General features: G+C 41.1%; 1 protein-coding gene across 2 annotated transcripts in view; it reads left to right on the forward strand.

Moving 5' to 3' along the window:
• Window positions 1-3,713: 3,713 nt before the first annotated feature.
• P4HA1 (prolyl 4-hydroxylase subunit alpha 1) overlaps window positions 3,714-18,149 on the forward strand; it is a 63,802-nt gene continuing 49,366 nt past the window's right edge. Inside the window, exon 1 of one of the 2 annotated variants that reach the window (XM_084904953.1) lies at window positions 3,714-3,915. The gene's annotated coding sequence lies outside the window, so the exon portion shown is untranslated. The remainder of the gene's footprint in view (window positions 3,916-18,149) is intronic. The other variant, XM_084904952.1, reaches the window with a different exon arrangement.

An 18,149-nucleotide genomic window follows, 5' to 3' on the forward strand; every position in this document is an offset into this window, starting at 1 on the left:
TTATTAATTAATTTAAAACAATAATAAATTTGTTACATGTTAACATAAATAACATTTTAAAATGAAAAATAACTATTTTCCAAAGCAAAAAAAGTTTAGTGAGAAGAGTGGCATTATTTTACATTTCTGCAAACCTCTTTAATATCTGGCCTAATTTTCATATTTGCTTCTGCATTCAACCTGTTGCACAGAAGATGTTCTCTCTGGAAAACCCCACTGTTCTTTAATTGCAGTGTAAAAGGCAAGGCAAGTCTTAATATGAGATAATTTTGACCCTAGGGACTCCCAACCATGCTTTGAGACAGCTGACTTAAACATGACTATATAGTAGTTCCCCCTTATACCTGGGGATGCGTTCTAAAATCTCCAGTGGATACCTGAAATCACAGAGAGTGACAAACCCTACATATACTATGTTTTTTTTAAAAAAAATATTTTTTATTGATTTTTTACAGAGAGGAAGGGAGAGGGATAGAGAGCTAGAAACATCAATGAGAGTGAAAGATAAACATCAATCAGCTGCTTCCTGCACACCCCATACAGGGGATGTGCCTGCAACTAAGGTACATGCCCTTGACCAGAATCGAACCCGGGACCTTCAGTCCAAAGGCCAAAGCTCCATCCACTGAGCCAAACCGGTCAGAGCTATAATACTATGTTTTGTCTCAATATATACAAACTGAGATAAAATTAAATTTGTAAATCAGACACAGTAAGATATTAACAACTAATAATAAAATGGAATAATTATAACAATGTGCTGAAATAAAAGTTATGTTAATATGGTCACTCATGTCAGGGGATCCCTTGCTGAGGCTCAATGCTTTCTGGTGCAACATGTTGCTGTAAATTGGAACACAAGGTTTTCTGTTCACATCTTCCACCCACAAATGTAATGCCCTTTTCTTCTAAACTAAGCACTTGTCACACACTGGCTGTAACTTCTGCAGTTTGAGGTGCAACAGCAAAATTAGCATGAATTTCTTTAAAAAAAAATATTTTATTGATTTTTTTTTTACAGAGAGGAAGGGAGAGGGATAGAGAGTTAGAAACATTGATGAGAGAGAAACATGGATCAGTTGCCTCCTGCACACCTCCTACTGGGGATGTGCCCCAAACCAAGGTACATGCCCTTGACCGGAATCAAACCTGGGACCCTTCAGTCCACATGCTGACGCTCTATCCACTGAACCAAACCGGTTAAGGCAGCATGAATTTCTTTTTCCCATTTTTTTTTTTTTAACCATTTCACAGATGGACGATTCATTCTTAGCAACCTCAAAATATGATTTTCTTTCTTTCCTTATTAAGTAGAGAACTTTCACCTCTTTACTTAAAGGAAGCACTTTGCAGCTTCTCTTTGGCATATCCGGATTGCCAGCCTCACTACTCTTGTGCTTTGGGGTCATTAAAGGAAAAAGTTTATTTGAACATAAATTCTGTGATACTGTGACAGCGGATCTGATAACCCAGAGGCTGCAAAGTGACGAATGGGCAGGAAGGGGATTCCTGGAAGATAAGCTGGACAAAGGGTGATTCACGCCTGGGAGGGATGGAGCAGGATGGCTCAAGATCTCATAATGGAATCCAGAAGCCTGCAATTTAAACTCTATGAATTGTTTGTTTCTGGAACTTTCCATTTAATATTTTCAGACCATGACAGCAGAAACCACAGAAACTGCAGAAAGCGAAATCCCAGGTGAGGGGGGCACTGCAGTATCTACTGCCTTGGGCTCCCAAAGGACCCTCCCTCTCTGCGTCTGGATAATTGACCCTACTTACTAGGGAAGAGTCAAAGGTTAATGTTTAATTACTATGCTTTTTAGTAACAGTGGAAAACTTCAGAAGCCATTTTTAAAGAATAAGTCTTGGAGAAGTCATTCTTCCCTTTCACTGACAGGGGAAGATTATCTCCTTCATGGTATGCTCCCTGATAAGAAAAAGCTTTCTTCTTTTAGCAACACAATGACCAAGGCAAATGCTTGACTAAGACTAAGACAACATTGGGTGCCTATATGCTATAACAAGCACGTCAAACTCAAAGGCTAACACGGGCCAAATAAACAAGGTTAAGTGTATGTGGGCTGGAAAAAAAACAAAAGCTTTGATTTTCAAAGAAACGTAGGTTTATTTTGATAGTGACATGCTGAATACAAAGGGCTGAAATAAATGAGTAATCGTTAACATAAAATAAAAGAACATTTTAATAAAAATTAATACTTTTTCTTAAACATTAAACTACTGAATAACTGCACAGATTAATAAGCGTAACACAAATAAACCTATTTTTCTTGTTCTCCGAAAGCGAAATATTTCCAAACAAGTCAGTACAAGACTAATGATGTGGCAATTGGCTGCTAAAATATTTGCTGCTAGTATTAGTGGAGAGAAATGGTGAGCCTGCACATAAGGCGTATAAGGGAAATGAATGCAACATCATTACAGTGTAATCAGTCAGTAGTGAATGTTGTAGTTCGTTATTAATAATTATGTATAACAGGATATTGTAAAAATTAAGTTATGAAATTTTAATTAAAATGTTCCTTAAATACCATTACATTGGCTGGGGGGCAAAATATTCGTTGTGGGCCTCATGTGTGTGTCCACAGTTGGACATGCTGTGCTACAACAACACAATCTATCGATACTTACCAAGTCCTTTCTGTGTGCTAAGCTTGTGTTAAGTGCTTTACACACACTATCATTTAATTCTCACAATAATCCCATGAGGCATCTACCTCATAGATGGTGAAACTGGGATACAGAGGGGTTAATGCCCAACGTTAGAGGGGACTAAGCCAGGAATTGAACCAAAAAAAAAAAAAAAAAAAAAAAAAATCAAAATCAAAATCTGTCTCAGCCTGGAGGCACCTGGAGAGTATTATGCTAAGTGAAATAAGCCAGAGGAAGACAAGTATCACAGGATCTCACTCCTATGTGGAATCTAGTGGGTAAAATAAACTGATGAACAAAATAGATCCAGAAACATAGAAGCATAGAACAGACTGCAGAACTTCAGAGGGAAGGCGGGGGAGGCTGGCTGGGTGGGAAGAGATCAAAGACCTTGTATGCATATATGCATAACCCATGTACACAGAAAATAGGGTGGTGAAGGCCCGGGCAGGCGGTGGGGGCGGGCTAGAAGGGGTCAATGAGGGGGGAAAAAGGGGACATCTGTAATAGGTTCAACAATATTTAATTAAAAAAATAAAATAATCTGTTTCTGGAGCACAGATTCCATTACATACTGATAAAATACAAAGGCGAAGAGAGATGTGCACGACAGTAGAGGTGAAAAAGGGAAGTTAGGGAAACAAAAAGGCTCAGGGCCAGGACAGCTGAGATAACCAGGGATCCACTGGAAGCTCGCTTTCTGCTTCTATTTTTATTCCTATATGTTCCTCTTCTCCTGTGTAAGCTATCTCCTGCCAGGTGGCCTCATCCTTCAGGCCAGAGGCCAATGCTGACATCAAGGTGCTAAAGAACTGATGCAAAGTAGCTGGGCGCCTTCGAGGTAACCAGGGTGACTGTGGCCGGGCGAGAACCTTGCGCAGGCGCGTTGCGTCCCGGCCCGCCCGCCCGCCGGGCCCACCTCCCGGACGCAGACTCCACGAGCCCGTGGGGAGAGCGGGCGTGGGCACGGGAGGGGGCGGGGCCTGCCAGGAGTAGGCGTGGTCACGCGGGGCGGGGCGGCCGGCCGGCGGCGCCTGCGCAGTGGGCGCACGCTGGTGTGCTCGGGCTCACGTAGAGGCTGCGGTCCCCCCACTCCGGCGCTGCCCGGGGTTATAAAAGGCTGACGGGCTCCCTCTGCTGCCCAGTCGCGCCGCCCGCGGGCAGAGGGACGGAGGAGGCTTCCCGCCCGGGTGAGGCAACAGGGCACCGAGGACCGCGCTCCCGCCCCGCTCCGCTCCCCAGGTGAGGCGCTCCCCGGGGGCCGTGGAGACCGAGGCCGAGGCCCTCCGGCGGCCATGGTCCCCCTCCCGGTCCTGGTGGTCCGGCCCCTGCCCCCTCCGGCGGGATGGTTTGGGGGTGGGGGCCCTCCAGCTTCCCGCGGCAGCCGCGGTCTCCTCTCTGGGGGCTCGGCCCCTCGCCCCGCGCCCCCCGGCCGGCCCGGAGGCCCCTCCGCGCCCCGTCCGGGCGCCCCTTCTCCCCTCCTCACCCGGGAGCGCCCCCGGCCGTCCGGGCTGCGGCAGCCTCTGTCCCCGCCCCGAGGACCAGAACTTTCTTGAATGTTTCTTCCCTGGGAGGCATCACCCTGTTGATCTCCCCCGAGCTCCTCTCGTACCCGGGCCTCCTGGCGGGGCTGCTGGCGGGGGGCTCCGGCCTCCGGGGCCGCGGCTGGCCCGCATGTGGCCGCAGAGAGCGGGCTTTCCAGCCGGAGCGGCCGCTCCGCTCCTCTCCGGGCGCTTTACCCTCCGGAGAGTCTCCGGGGCTGGGCACCCGCTCAGGCTTCACCCCGGGGTGCCACGCCGGCCGGGCGGCCGGGGCAGCGGCCGTGCCCCGGGGGGCGACTCCCGAGGTTCTGGGGGAGGAAGTGGCTGTCAGGGCGGCCGGTGGTCGGGGCAGCGGGGCTTCCCCCTCCCGCTTCTTACCGAGGTTTCCCTAAAGGCGCCTGAGTTGGTGCTTCTAACGTCCACCCGCATGCCATGGTGGGGTGAGAGCTCTGAGTTGGGGTACAGGCGTGGCCCCCCGAGCTATGTCTTCAGGGGGAGAGAGAATGGTGCCGTGAATGAGGCTATTTTCCCGAAATAACTGAATGTGTTAATTACAGTCCGGTGGTGGTGGTGGTGGTGTGTGTGTGTGTTTGGGGGGGGGGCACGGTGGAAGAGGGCACAGAGGGGTACATAGTGATGGGGGGAAAATAAAAAATATATATATAAATAGTAAAAACAAAACAAATACAATTTAGATTTTAGACACTAAGCCATCTTTCGCGCCGGGGCAGAGCGGAGACGACTTGAGAGTGTTTGCACTGTTTGCTTCAGAAAGGGACGAGGAAGGAATCTCCTTTTAGGAATCGATCCGAAAGGCCGGGGCTGCCAGCTTAACTGTTTGTGGTTTCTCTGGGAGGCGGCTCCGGCTTCCCCCAGGAATGCGCCGCGGGATGCAGTGGCCGCTACGTGAGCGGGGGAGGGGGAGAGACGTGGCAGCAGGGCTCTTTCATCAACTTTTTGGCTTTTTTTTTTTTTTTTTTTTTTTTTTTTTAAAGGTTCTGGAAGGAAACCTGTTTCCCCTTTTAGGCTTAGACGTGGTTTATGAATGAGACCAGTCTTTTCCTAAAATAATCAAATGAAATATTCAGCCCGCATAGCAGGAACGCTGGAATTTAATTTATAAAACATTTCAAAGGGATTTTTCCGATCCAGTTTCTGTGGGGAAAGTGAATACCTTAGCAGGAAATATCCAAGAAGCCGAAAGTGGACAGTTTTGAGTATGGTTAGCCTTGATTTGGAATTTAAATGGACACTTCATGATTTTTCTTTAACTTTGGTTTTAGCCTGAGCGGACCTATAGAAAAATATGAACTTTAAATATTTGTTCTGTGGGAAACATAGGTGTTATCACTTCACTTACCTTTAAAAGTTATGTTTTATTTTCTTTTTTTGCTTTGGAACATTTAAATAGCTGGTGGCAAATGTTTCTTAAAAATTTAACATAGACAAACTGAAAAAAGGACTACTTTGTCTTATTTATTTTTTTTTTAGATGGCTAATGCTGTTTCCTTTGACCTCTTAAAATGAATTTCATTTTGAAGTACCAAAAGCCGGGGCTTTGGCAGGCATATAGTTACAATAGCCATTTTGTGTCTTTGTAACTAAAGTAGTAAAATAGATGACAGATTGTATATAACGTTTAACTACAATATTACAGAATAATAATTATTTAGGCAGTACAAAAGCCCTATTAAAAAAAAGAAAGTTTATATCAGCTAGGTCCCTGGTCAGCAAACTGCGGCTCGCGAGCCACATGCGGCACTTTGGTCCCTTGAGTGTGGCTCTTCCACAAAATACCACGGCCTGGGCAAGTCTATTTTGAAGAGGTGGCATTAGAAGAAGTTTAAGTTAAAAAAATTTGGTTCTCAAAAGAAATTTCAATCGTTGTACTGTTGATATTTGGCTCTGTTGACTAATGAGTTTGCCGACCACTGATAGGTAGTCCAGGTTGTTGCAGGTGAAGCTTGGATTTTTGGTAAGGAGGCGTTAACCTTTTCTCAAACTGCAGAGTGGGGTGTACACTGACAAGTAGTATCATTCATAGGGCAATTAAGTTCAAACTCCTGCTTTTATTCCTGGGAGGTAGTCATTAAGCTTCCGAACCTTCATTTCTGTGAATGGAAAGTCTGATTTTACTTAGCAATTAGTAATAAACTGGGATATAATTACTCCTTTTATTTTTTAGTTATTTTTTTATTGTCTAAGCAGTGTTTCCCAAAGTGTGGTACCGTACCCCCAGGGGTACGGGAAGAGTTTGGTGGGGGTACGCGTTGCACCGGAGTTTGGTGGGGATATGCACTGCACCGTGCTTAGCTGCGCCTAATTCTACGTTCTCATGAGTACGAGGGGTACTCAGCGTTACGAAAATTATAGAAGGGGTGCGCATATGTCAAAAGATTGGGAAACACTGGTCTAAAGGTTTACATAAGTCTCCTTTTTCCCCAATTGACTACTTCCCTTCACCCCCACCCCTAACCCCACCCCCAGCCATTCCCACCTTGGGCAAATATTTAATTACTCCTTTTAGATTTGAAAAGTGTGCCCTGTGAAATACATAGCAATTTTCAACTTCTTTTGCGGTCATGAATCCATTGAGAATCTAATAGGTATGAATCTTGAGTCAAAAAAATTGAAGTTGAAACCACACAGCCCTGGCCAGTGTGGTTTAGTGGTTAGCATGTCGACCCAAGCACAGAAGGGTCTTGGGTTTGATTCCTGGTCAAGGGCATGCACCTGGGTTGCAGGTTTGATCCCTGGCCCAGGTGCATGTGGGAGGCAATCAATTGATGTATCTCACACTGATGTTTCTCTCTCTCTTCCTCTATATTCCTCTCCTCCCCCACCCCTATTCTCCTCCCTCCCTTCCTCTCTTCCACTTTCTATAAAAAAGCCAGGCTGGTGTGGCTCAATGATTTGAGCATCCACCCAGGAACCAAGAGGTCCCTGGTTTGATTCCCAGTCAGGGGACCTACACAGTTTGTGCACATGATCCCCAGTAGGGGGTGGGCAGGAGGCAGCTGATCGATGATACTTCTCATGGGTTTCTATTTCTCTATCCCTCTCCCTTCCTCTCTCTAAAAAATCAATAAAAACATATTTAAAAATATTAGCTTGGGTTTTTATTATAAACATTAAAAAAAATAATGGAAAAAATATCCTTGGGTGAGGATTAACAACAACGAAAATGCCCATGTGGCATGGAAATATTGTGCATGTGCCCTGACCGGGATTGATCCACGACCTCCTGGTTCATAGGTTGGTGCTCAACCACTGAGCCATGCTGGCCCGGCTCAACTGTATTTCTTTATACTAGCAAGAGCAATGGAAAATTATAATTTAAAAGTACCATTGCAATAGCACCAAAAACCATAAAATATTTAAGTATTGAAAAATATGCCCAAGATTTATATACTGAAAATTATAAAACAGCAATGAACGAAACCAAAGAGTACTACATAAATGGAGATATATTTCATATTCATGGATTGGAAGACTCATTCTTGTTGAGATTTCCATTCTTCAACTGATCTGTAGATTCAATACAATTCCAGTCCAAATCTCATTAGGATTTAAAAAATATATATTTCATTTTTTGTAGAGAGGAAGGGAGAGGGATAGAGAGTTAGAAACATCAATCATCTGCCTCCTACACACCCCCTACTGGGGATGTACAGGCAACCAAGGTACATGCCCTTGACCAGAATCGAACCTGGGATCCTTCAGTCCTCAGGCCAACGCTCTATCCACTGAGCCAAACCGGCTAGGGCTCAGTAGGATTTCTTACAGAAACTGACAAGCTGAATCTAAAGCTGATATAATAAAAAGGAAGTAGAAAAGGCAGAACAGTTTTGAAAAAGAAGAACAAAGTTGGAAAACTCATACTACCTGATTTCAACTTATTGTGTAGCTACCAGTACTCAAGACAGCGTGGTATTGGAGAAAAGAAAAACATACAGATTCATGGAGCAAAGTAGAGAATCCACACAAAAATAGTTTGTTTTTGGCAAAGGTATAAAGGCAGTTCAGTACCGAGAGGATAGAATGGAATAATTGGATACTCATACAAAAAAATCTGTTTTATTTGGGCACCTAGTATCCCCTATTAGACACCAGTCAGCCCCCCGCCTAGGAATTTATTAAAAGTACCAGTGGAGCCGAAGCCGGTTTGGCTCAGTGGATAGAGCGATGGTCTGCGACTGAAAGATCCCAGGTTCGATTCCGGTCAAGGGCATATACATTGGTTGCAGGCACATCACCAGTGGTGGGTGTGCAGGAGGCAGCTGATCAATGTTTCTCTCTCATTGATGTTTCTGGCTATCTATCCCTTTCCCTTCCTCTCTGTGAAAAATCAATTAAATATATTTTTAAAAAAGTACCAATGGATATGAACTATGAAATAAAGTTTACTGGCACAATAAAGTGCAAAAGGATTCTTCAAGGACTAGGGCTTAGGTTCAGTCCAGAATGAAGCAAGAGTGAAGCGGGGTGGCCGTTTTTGTGTTTATTGTGGCTCAGAGGAGGGACCGGTTTGATAGTTCCCATGTGTGGAACTTCCCACCAACACAGCGGGAGGAATGGCTGAACGTGCTTATTGCTTCACCCAGATGTGGGTCAGAAGAGGGAGGGAAACAGGGTTTCCGAGCAATCAGCACTCAAACGCAAAGTAGCTTCTTTTCCTTTATTATAGCCTCAATGCAAAAAACACTTCACACTTTATGCAAAAACTAGTTCAGAATGATTCCTAGACCTCAAGGTAAGACCGAAAGCTATAAAATATCTTGAAGAAAATATCAACAGAATCTTTTTCACCTTGGGTCGAGCAAATATTTCTCAGATATGACACCAAAAGCATTCTCTATAAATGAATAAATTGATAAATTCAACTTCAGCCAAATTAACTTCTGGTGTTGGAAACAGTGTTATGAGAATGAAAGTCAAGCTGCACATTGATAGTAAATATTCCTCTTTCACATATCTGACAAAGGATTATCTATAATAATAAAAGCGGAATATGTTAATTAGACCAGACCACCTGGATGAAGCTGGGACTGAGGGAAGCCCAGGACTCGGGTGCCAGAGGAAAGCCGGTGCCGGCAGCTGGGGGAAGGAAGGCTTACTCTTGCACGGATTTTGTGCACTGGGCCTCTAGTATTCTAGAAAGAACTCAGGACCTAGCTGGTTTGGCTCAGTGGACAGAGGGGTGACCTGTGGACTAAAGCTCCTGGGTTTAATTCTGATCAAGAGCATGCACATTGGTTGCAGGCTCCTTCCTATCCTATGCCCTGGTCATGGCAAGTGCAGGAGGCAAACAGTCGATGTGTTTCTCTCCCATGTATGTTTCTGTTTTTCCCTCTCCAAAAGATCAAGGGAAAAATACCGTTGGGTGAGGATTAACAACAACAAAGAAAAAGGACTCAGAAAATTTAATAATTGGTAAACAGCCTAGTTAAAAATTTGGCGAAAAATATAAGCACAAACTACCAAACAAGGTGTATGGACAGCAAGTAAACACACCCAAACATATTAAACATCATTAGTAATTTTGGAATTGCAAATTAAAACCAGATTGAGCTACCACCATATACCTAGTGAGAGAATCAATAAATTAAAAAAATGAAGGAAAAAAGGAAAAATGACAATCTCAAATGCTAATGAGGATGTGAAGCCATTGGTATGTCTTCCATTGCTGATGGCAATGCAAGTGGTTTTGACTTTAGAAAAACATTTGTTAGTTCTTTATAAAGGTAAACAAACTTACACGTACCATACAACTCAGCATTCCTATTCCTAAGTATTGTCCCAGTGAAATGAGAATGTATGTTTTTAGTGATTCATTTGTGTTGTGGCATGTTTACCACTGCATAATATTCCATTGTATGGATAGATCATATTTTGTTTATTCTTCAACTGATGGGCATTTGGGTTGTTTTCATCTTTTTTACTATTATGAATACTTCTATGAACATTCTTGTACAAATATTTGTATGGACATGAGTTTTAATCTCAGGTATAAATCTAGGAGTGGAATTGTGGAGTCATATGGTAACTCCATGTTTAACGTTTTAAAAAAATATTTTTATTGATTTCAGGGAGGAAGGGAGAGGGAGAGGAGAGAGAGAGATAGAAACATCAATGATGAGAGAGGATCATTGTTCGTCTGCCTTCTGCATTCTCCCTACTGGGGATTGAGCCTGCAACCCAGGCATGTGCCTTTGACCAGAATGGAACCCTTCAGTCCGCAGGCCAATGCTCTATCTACTGAGCCAAACCAGCTAGGGCTATGCTTAACTTTCTTGAGGAACTGAAAAACTTTTCCAAAGTAGCTCTACCATTTTACATTCCTACCAGCAGTAGGAACGTAAACACCCAGGCAAGTTTCTGAGTGTTTCAGTTTCTCCACATCCTCATCCACTTTCCCCCTCTCACTATAGCTATCCTAGGGGCTGTGAAGTGATATCCTTTGTGGTATTCATTTGCAGTTCCATAAAATGATATTGAGTGTTTTTTCATGTACTTACTGGCCTTTTATATATCTTCTCTGGAGAAATGTCTCTTCAAATCCTTTTCCCATTTAAGCCCTGGCTGGGTAGTTCAGTTAGTTCTAGCATTGTCGATCCCTGGTCAGGGCACATTCCAGAACCAATCAATGAATTCATAAATAAGTAGAACAGCAAATTGATATTTCTCTCTCCTTTCCTCTCTCTCTGAAAAATAAGTAAATAAAAATTTAAAAAACTTTTTCCATTTAAAAAACGGACTATTTTAATATTTTTATTTGTTCTAAGAATTCTGTATATATTCCAGGTCCTAAAGATCTATTAGAAATATGATTTGCAAATTTTTTCCACAGTCTGTGGATTGACTTTTACTTAAAGGATAGAAGTTTTAAATTTGCGCTTTAGGTGTCATATCTTAGAAACTTGCCTGGGTGTTGTATCCAGTTGCCTAATCAAGGTTATGAAGGTTTATACCTCCCCCCCCCCCAAGAGGTTTATAGTTTTAAACTTCAAAGTAGTCTTTAATCCATTTTGGATTAAACATTTTAGGGTCAATTTAAATTTTCTTAAGTTTATTCTCAGGTAATTAATGTATTTATTGGTATTACAAATGAGGTAACTTTTTATTGCTTTCAGTGTTTGGTTATTATTTGTATAAAAACATTCTTTTCTAAAGGGAATGCCACTTTTTTCAAATGATTATTTTTTTATGGAGTATAACTTTAAAAATTTAGTCTTTAGTGATGTTTTATTGAAAACTCTACTTTGGGAATAGTTAGCCTTCACCTCAGACTCCTTACTGAAGTTTAAAAATCTAAAATATATATTGTACAAAATTTTACTTTTCACTTGTGCCCTTAGGGTGGTGAAGACACTGAAGTTCTCTTAGGATGAAGTTTGTTTTGGGGTAAAAGGGACTGGTGGTGTTATCATGCCAACTAGTCCAGCTGTGGAGTTAATCATTTGGATTTTTCGAACTCTGTTTGTGATTTGAATTTGTTCACTTTAGTGCTACTTCGACTTTTTTATTTTTATTTTTTATTTTTTAGCTCATTTGCTTATAGAAATAGTCTACTAACAATATGTTTATTAAAGGGCAGAAGTTGAGTGAAGAGAAGTGATTGTGAACCCATTTCTCAGACATTGTTAATATTTTTGGAGTTCTTTTAATGGCTGTATATAGTTTTAAAGTTTTTATGTATATATCTAAATAGTTTCTTTAAACTTAGAAATCAGGCTTTAAAACTTCCCATATGTATATTTAGCAGTCTCCAAATTAGAAAACATAGTTTTACAAGTTTAAATCTCTAAAGGATTGCTGCTTTTTATATTACTGCTTTTTAAATGCTTAACCAGTGTTTTGATAGTCATATTATGAAATAGTTTTATTAATACAATCAAGAGAAGATACTGCACATTCTTTCTTAAAATGAGAAATATATGTTAACATTTGGAAATACCAACATTTAAGCAACAAGGAAAGCATGTACAATGTGATGTTTACTTGTTTTCCTTCTTCCCTTCCACTGCCTCTGTCTACTCTTTTCCCACATGAATTCCCAAGCGATAAAGAGCCTGACTTGTCTGCTGATAGACTGGGCTCCTTGTTTCCTCTCACTTAGCCCAGGTTTGAGGTTGTGTGGGCTTCCCACCATTCTCCAAGCCATTTCTTTCCCAGTGTGCCTTGAGATGCTCTTGGCAACATGTCCAGCTATTCAGCTCCTACCCCACATCAGAAATAACATTTCTTAAGTGTCTTCTATGTGCCAGGTGTCATTCTAGGCATTTCTAAATTACAGCTTTTTTGGTTTGTCACTTGCTGGTGGTCAGATTGGACCTCATATTTTGATAACCTTATCTTTACGCTTATTATGCTTCCTATTGGAGGGACCATCTAATAAAGATGGACATTCCTGATGAATCTTATTAATTTGGGGTTCTTGATAATGATTATGGTAATCTTTTTTTTTTTTTGTATTTTCTATTCTGGGAACAATAATCCTGACCTTTTTCCTACATTGGGGAATGCATTTTTTCCATCCTTCCTCCCTTCCTTTCTTCCTTTCTTTCAGGGAGGCAATTCTGTTTATTGTTGCGGACTGAGAAACAAAGTCTGGGGATGCTCTGTGTAAGCGGTGATGAGCTGCTAAGGAGGGGTGGGGGAGAGGAAACACAGTAACATGCACCATTACTCTGAGTGAGCACCACTCTTCCTTCTAACACTGAGCCAAGGAGAACCAGCTACCTTGTCACTAAGGCTGCAGGAGAATGGAAACCCCACTCAGTTTATCAGTTGCTACAGGGCAGGCTGAGCAAGAGGTTTGATAAGCTGATGCAAGAGGCCATCTTGTGTGTTGGAGTGATGGCCAATTTGCATATTACTTGTTTGTTAGATAGGATTGTGGGGGTAGGGTCTCAGCAACCAGAGGTCAGGAGTGTGATTAGACAAGAGTAACAGGAACATCACAATGATTTCTTCCTCTCTGCATATCGGCTTCATTTTTAATCTTTTCAAATATGCTTCATTCACTTTTTGTCCTATATGTCAAAGCTTGGTCCCTAACATCACCTGAGCTTTATTTATATAGTTCAGGCATTCAGAGAGAGAGTATCATTTCTTTCTCAGTTTCATTTTCAGAAAGAACTTTGGCTAGCTGTCTGATAAGGGGGAATATGCTATATAAAATGACTATTGAAGTTATAGGGGTGAATTAAAGGTGGAGTGGGGCAGTAACAATGATAGAAAGGGGCATTTTCCATAAGGAAGGGAGTAAGGATGCTGTATGGTGAAAAGCAGAGGTATTTTTGAAGTTATCTTCAGGTTTTTTCTGACAGGAGAGGAAGGGGAAGTTTTGAACTTTGGAGGAACCTCCAAAATACAGCCTGTACAGCACTTTCAGTTAAGGACAATATCTTGATTTAAAGCTTCTTTCTAACTGAAGCTTGAAATGCTGTTCTTTCGGGATTATGCCCGTGACAGGGTTCACTGCTCAAGTAGAGAAAGCTGTGGGAAAGAGGCTAGCATGATTTCTGAGTTTTTGGTAGAAAAGTTGGTCATTCCATTAAAGAGCACTTGTAACTCACTCTCTTTGGGATCAGAAATATGACTGGAATTCATGGAGTTAAGTTAAAACAAATGGCAATTTGCAGAGGGATTATTGGGAAGAACAGGAATATAACTAGTAATCACTCTTAGTAGTCTTAGAAAATCCATCCTGCTTATATGAAAGAGACATGCCACATTTTTTGATATATTGGTATACCACATTGTATTGGTCTGATTTAAAAGCCTGAATTGTGCGTGTGTGTGTGTGTGTGTGTGTGTGTGTGTGTGTGTGTGTTGCATTTGTCATGAAAACTGTCGAAAAGATTAAAGTCTAACACAGATGTCAGGAAGACCAACAGTTGAATATGGGCTATCTGTAGGAAAAACAAAAAGCTGGAGTCCTCTCAAAGCCGGGTGGAACAGTTGTGGGAGGTATGTTAGGAGTTGGAAGGAGCCTTGTGGAAAATTTTTAGTGTCAGAGAAAGTTTAGATTAGAATATCAAGCATTCTTTAGTCTGCTTTATTAATTTTTGAATGATTTGTTTGGGAAACACAAACTTTTAGAAATGCTGTAATGTTTTTCTTGGAAGAAAAATGTTAGACTGAAAGGCTAATAGAATTATTTGCTAGATGCTCTGTTCTAGTAATTCATTGAATAACTTGTACAATTGAATAAATTCTGATCACTCAAAGTTGTAAATATTTACAGTGTAATAGAACTGTTTTAAAACCTGTTCCCAGGTTTATTGACCTTTGAGTGTATGGGGACTAGACTTTCTTGGAGGAAAGACTCTAGGGAAGATTTGGATTAATAATGCACTTTGTAATTTATTTTTATCCAGGCCCACCTGAGGATGTTTCCCAGTAATATTTTTCCGTATCTTCTTCCCTCTTAACAGTTTTTAAAACGTAATATTCATGTATACCAAACATTATATGTAATATGCGTGTATGTTATAAAAATTAGATAATAAATACCCATGAACTTACTGTTCAGCTGAGAACTAAATATTGTCCATACCAGCGGTCGCCAACTGGTGGTCCGAGCAGCACGGTGGTCGGTGAGGTCCGAAAGGTTGGTGACCGCTTGCCCATACTGTTTCATACTAAATTTATTCCAGTATAAATTTATCTTTTTATCTCAGACTCTTCTTTGGCTTTCTTCCTCTCTTTCTTCTCTATTTCTCTTTCCTGTTTGTCTTTTCAGGGAGCTGTGATTTACCTTACTTTTAAAGGAGATTGCAACCTCTTAAACCCATTTCAATTGTATTTCAAGCTTGTTTGAGCATTAAAACAGGAGACACTTATGTCTTACTATTTTTGATAAAACCTAATGTCTCTGGGATGTTTGACTAGATGCTTGTAAATATGATTTGCTTTACAAGCTGCTAACTGAATGAAGGTGGATATTAATGGAAGTGAGACTTCACTAATAAGGAAACCATCGTGTTTTAAAAGCCCCTCATTGATATATCCTTACATATTATGTCATATCTTACATGCCCTAAGGTTTCTGAAGGAATATGGGCGAAACAATATTAAAACAGGTTAGAGGAACTATTCCCTAGAGTAATTAGAAATTCAGTGTTTTTTGTTTTTTTTTTTGTTTTGTTTTTTTTAAAGAAAGTAAGTTGAAGGAAGATCTATTTTAAAGGCAGAGAGCACCTTTTGTGTGATTTGAAGGGATGTTTATACCTAGCATTTCTCAAAGTTTGATCCCCAGACTAGTAGCATCAGCATCACCTGAGAACTTGAATAAGTTGTCTCCATACCTCAGACCAGTTGTAGGTGATTCCAATCTAGCTAACGTTTGGCAAGCACTGCTCTACGGGCTGTCTTTATTATAATTTTTAACCAGCTGAGGTTGGCATGACAGTGGGAGTAATGCTCCATGTGTCTGAAATTCCTATTTCGAATGACGGAAATCCTGTTGGGGGTGTGTAGAGGGAGGAGGAGTGAACAGCCTTGGGCCCTCCTCAGCTTGACCAAGTGTTTTGGGTGAGGGTTAATTATAGAACCAAATGGGAACAGCCCCCAACTGTTATAAGTCCTGGATTTATAAGGTTTCCAACTTATCTGGCCCCTGCAAGAGGGACTCCTGGGACTCACAGGAGGCCCTGACTGGCACTTAGATAAAAAAAGGGAGGAGAGCCGAGACCGGTTTGACTCAGTGGATAGAGTGCCAGCCTGCAGACTGAAGGGTCCCAGGTTCGATTCAAGGGCATGTACCTTGGTTGCCGGCACATCTCTAGTAGGGGGTGTGCAGGAGGCAGCTGATCGATGTTTGTCTCTCATCGATGTTTCTAGCTCTCTATCCCTCTCTCTTCCCCTCTGTAAAATACCAATAAAATATTTAAAAAAAAAAAAAAAAAAAAAAAAAAAGGAGGGGACTTACAGGCTCCCTTAGCTGGGTTGGAAGGTTATTTGAGTAGCTCACAGATTGAGAGCAATAATGGGGAGAATCAGTACTGAGGAGCCGGGCACTGCTTATCTCTGCAGGACTTTTTCCTGTTGTAGACTGGATTCCTATGTATCCCCGACAAGTGGAAAGATGGTCACAGGCAGCTCCAAATTCATACTCTCTGAGCTCAAACTGCAGCAATAGCTGCTTTTGACCATTTCACAAATCCCACCCCTCAACAGTTATGTTTGTGGGAATGAGGGCCAGTGACTGGCTTAGCCTGGGTCATGTGTCCATCTCTGGGAAGAAGGAAAATAGAGAAGTGTGCTATTCTGACATTATAGTTCCCTACTGGATATGTGGCTTACTTCAAATAAGCTTAACTGTCTTTGAAGCAGGGAGAGAAGCCTGGGATCTTGCAGAGCTGGAAAATGAAACATGTGGAACATGTTTTAACATGTGCAGTTAGCTACATTTTGTTAGGGAATAGTTAACCACTCCATTAAAGATGTAGGGTGCTATAATACGGGAATTAATGTTTTAGATTTTTTATTTTGTATAGAGTTAATTTTTTGTTATAAAAGTTAATATACTCTAGGATGCTGGAAAATACAGATAAACAAAACAAATCATCTAGTGTTCTGCTGTCCAGAGATAACTACATTTTGGTGACTTTTCTGCATATTTTCTTGCATAGTTATGAATACATGTTAATTTTTAAAATTGGTTTTGATCAATATTTATAACTCTGTCAGAGTACTAGAAACTGAATCGCATTCAATACAGATTCCACTAGAGCAGCGGTTGCCAACCAGTGGTCCATGAGGTCCGAAAGGTTGGCGACCACTGCACTGGAGTATTGCATGATGTTCACTTTTATTTATTTAAGATTTTATTTATTTTAGGGCAGTTTTAGGTTCACAGGACTGTACAAAGATTTCCCAAATACTCCTTGCTCACACACATGCATAACAACATCCCTCAGCAGAGTAGTACATTTATTATAATTAGTGAGTGTACATTGACACGTCATATTGCACAAAGCTCATAGTTTACATTACCCCTTCACTGTAGGTGTTGCATAGTCTGTGGTTTTGCGTACTGGTGTGTATTTATGATATGGTGTATTTTCACTGTCCTAAAAATCCTCTCTGCTCCGCCTATTCACCCCCAACACATGCTGATCTTTTTTCTGTCTTCCTAGTTTTGTGTTTTCCAGAATGTCATATACTTGAAATCATATAGTATAGAATCTTTTCAGATTGTCTTCTTTCACTTAGTAACAGGCATTTAAGGTCCCTCCATGTCTTTTCATGGCTTGGTAGTTCGTTTCTTTTTAGCAGTGAAGAACATTCAGTTGTCTGGATGTACCACTGTTTACACATTCACAATTTCTTGGTTGCTTCCAGGTTTTGGCCATTATGAATAAAGATGCTGAAGACATCTGTGTGCAGGTTTTTATGTGAACATGTTTTCAATTCCTTGAGTAAATACCAAGGAGCATGATTGCTGGATTGTATGGTAAATGGATGTTTAATTTTTTAAGAAACGGCCAAACTGACTTCCACAGTGGCTGTAACATTTTTATTCCCATCAGTAATGAATGAAAGTTGATGTTAATGTTCAAACCTTATTTTTTTTTTTTTGTTTCAATTCACAAGTTAAAGGATGTGTTCATTTTAAGTTTCTTTGCATACAGCACCATCATTAGATATTTTTGTTTGTTTGTTTATTCACTGGGCAGAAAGTAGCTATCTTATTTCAGTGTTTTGTGTGCTTGATTACTTAGGGTTTTTTTGTTTGGTTGGTTGTCTATAGTTCCTCTTTTGTGACTTTCTACATCACTGATCCACTTCTCTATTAACACGTCAGTGGTTTTCTTATTGAGTTGTAAGAGTGCCGTAAATGACCTCTGTGTATCTTCTTTAGTTTCCCAGTTTGTAGTTTATAGTTGTTCTTTTTTTTGTTTTGTTTTGTTAATCCTCACCTGA

Source organism: Pipistrellus hanaki, assembly GCF_964339955.1.
Source record: "Pipistrellus hanaki genome assembly, chromosome: 14".
Classification (NCBI taxonomy): Eukaryota; Metazoa; Chordata; class Mammalia; order Chiroptera; family Vespertilionidae; genus Pipistrellus; species Pipistrellus hanaki.